This window comes from Palaemon carinicauda, chromosome 1, assembly GCF_036898095.1.
Source record: "Palaemon carinicauda isolate YSFRI2023 chromosome 1, ASM3689809v2, whole genome shotgun sequence".
Lineage (NCBI taxonomy): Eukaryota > Metazoa > Arthropoda > Malacostraca > Decapoda > Palaemonidae > Palaemon > Palaemon carinicauda.
In genome coordinates, this window is record NC_090725.1 from 15,401,474 (window position 1) to 15,403,973 (window position 2,500).

Here is a 2,500-nt window from a genome sequence, read left to right on the forward strand (position 1 = left end):
GTGTCGATGTACTTTGGAAGTTTGGCAAGAAGTACAGGCGCGGACCTAATCCTTAGCATCCTTAGTGATGCCGTGCCAAATTAACTTTGCCTTCAGCTGCTGTGTAGTAGAACGGCACCAGGGATGTGAAAGGCCGTGAATGAAATCAAACACCTGCCGGCGCATGGGAGCAGGGATCCAAGGTTGCAGTCTACCAGTACTGACGTCACAGAGGAGGGTGGTGTTGGAATCTTCGAGGGGGAAGTCTTCCCAACGGAGGGACGTGCAGGATGTCCTACATGCTTGATACTCTGGATCCTGTTGTTGGGCTTCAGCCAGGGCGTTGTAATCCAATCCTAGTTGAACAGCAGCCAACGTGTTTCTTAACAGGGCATCGGCAACAGGATTCATTTTCCCAGGAATGTATTGATGGGTGCAATTGTATTCGGCCATGGCGGAGAGATGTCGGCGTTGACGGGCGGACCAGGTGTCAGACTGTCGAGTGAAGGCGTGCACCAGAGGCATGTGGTCTGTGCGAATGACGAAGGGCGTACCTTCTAAAAAATGGTGAAAGTGACGGACAGCCAAGTGCACTGCCAGCAATTCGCGATCAAAAGTAGAATAACCCGATTCTGCCTTGGACAGTTTTCTGCTGAAGAAGGCCAATGGGCGGGGCGAGCTGTTGACCACCTGCTAGAGTACTGCACCAATAGTGACGTTGCTGGCATCAGTGGAGAGAAGGAGAGGGGCATGTGGGATAGGAAAAGTGAGAGCCCCAGTGGTTGATAGGGCCTTCTTTGCATTGCAGAAGGCCATTTCTTGAAGGGGACCCCACTTCAGGTCCTTTGGCTTGCCCTTGAGGGAGGCGTAGAAGGGAGCAAGAGTGGTGGCAATGGCTGGCAGAAAACTATGATAATAGTTGATCATGCCCAAAAATACTTGCAGAGCTTTGACGATCGAGGGTGCGGGGAAGTCCTGAACGGCTGCTACCTTCTCAGGGAGGGGATGGACTCCTTCAGGAGTGATGCGGTGCGCTAGGAACGACACTTCGTTGGCGCCAAAGGTACACTTGTCGTACCGGACTACAAGGCCGTTTGGTTGCAGGCAGTCGAGCACAATGCGCAGGTAACGGAGGTGTTCCTCTTTTGAGGAGGAGAGCACAAGTATGTCGTCCACATTACATACACAGAAGGGGAGGTCCCCTAAGATGCCATCCATGAGACGTTGAAACGTGGCCCCAGCATTACGAAGGCCAAAACAGGAGTAATTGAAGATGTATGGACCAAACAGAGTGGTGATGGCGGTCTTGGGGATGTCTTCTGGGTTCATAGGCACCTGATAATACCCCTTCAGGAGGTCGAGCGTAGAGAAAACCTTCGCTTTATGCAGGTAGGAGGTCACGTCGGCAATGTTTGGGAGGGGGTAGTGATCCGGTTCTGTTTGCATGTTCAGGCACCTGTAATCCCCGCACAAACGGAGGGAGCCGTCTTTCTTCAGAACGATGTGTAAGGGTGACGACCATGGGCTGGAGGCCTTTTGGCAAAGGCTCATTTCCTCCATTTCGGCAAACGTCTGTTTGGCGGTTGCCAATCGTTCCGGTGCCAGACGTCTGAATTTTGCGAAGACGGGGGTCCCGTTGTCTTGATATGGTGATAAATACCGTGGTTGGCAGGAGCCATGGGCGTTTGGCGAAGTTCTGGACGGAAAACTTCCGGGTACGACGTGAGGAGGTGGGCGTAGGCATCCGTGGGTGCGCTAATGTGGAGAGCGAGGTTGGAGAGGTGTCGACAAGTACGAGTCTGCGTTGACCAATCGTCGGTGGGCGACATCGACCAGAAGGTGGAAATGAGAGAGGAAATCCGCACCAAGGATTGCCAATGTGACATCAGCAACGAGAAACTTCCAATTAAATTTACAGTTTCTGAATGATAATGTGAGGTTCTCGTAACCGTAGGTGGGTATCTCAGATCCGTTAGCAGCTACCAAGCGGATGTCGGCAGACGTAGACAGACTAAGTCGTGTCCTGAGGAGTTTCCTTGGCAAAAGAGAACGACAAGCACCCGTGTCTACCAAAAATCACACACCCGTTCGTACATCATGTAAAAAGAAAAGATTAAAAATACAGGAGGCCACCACCACGAGCGATGGCCTACTTACACTTTTTTTGGCCACTGACAATCCTTGGCACATTTCTTTGCGGTTACCCCGAATCTGAAGTGGTAGTAGCAAAACTGCGACGAAAGGGAGGTAGTAAGTGGCTGTAGAAGTCGTTGGTTGGGGTGCGAGCGAGTGGTGGGTGGCTTTGTCGCCGCTTCGTCATGTCACGGGGTAGGCATTCACATCAGCTTTGGGTGACGTTGAATAGGCCTCCTCTTCGTCAGAGGTGGAGGCGTTGATGAATGTCTTGAAGTGGCTGTCCATAAGGGCGTCTGCTTTGGTCATCAAGTCCTTTATGGGTGAATTATCGACATCGAGTATGGCAGCGCGTATAGGTCCGGGTAAACAGCGTATCCAAAGGGCA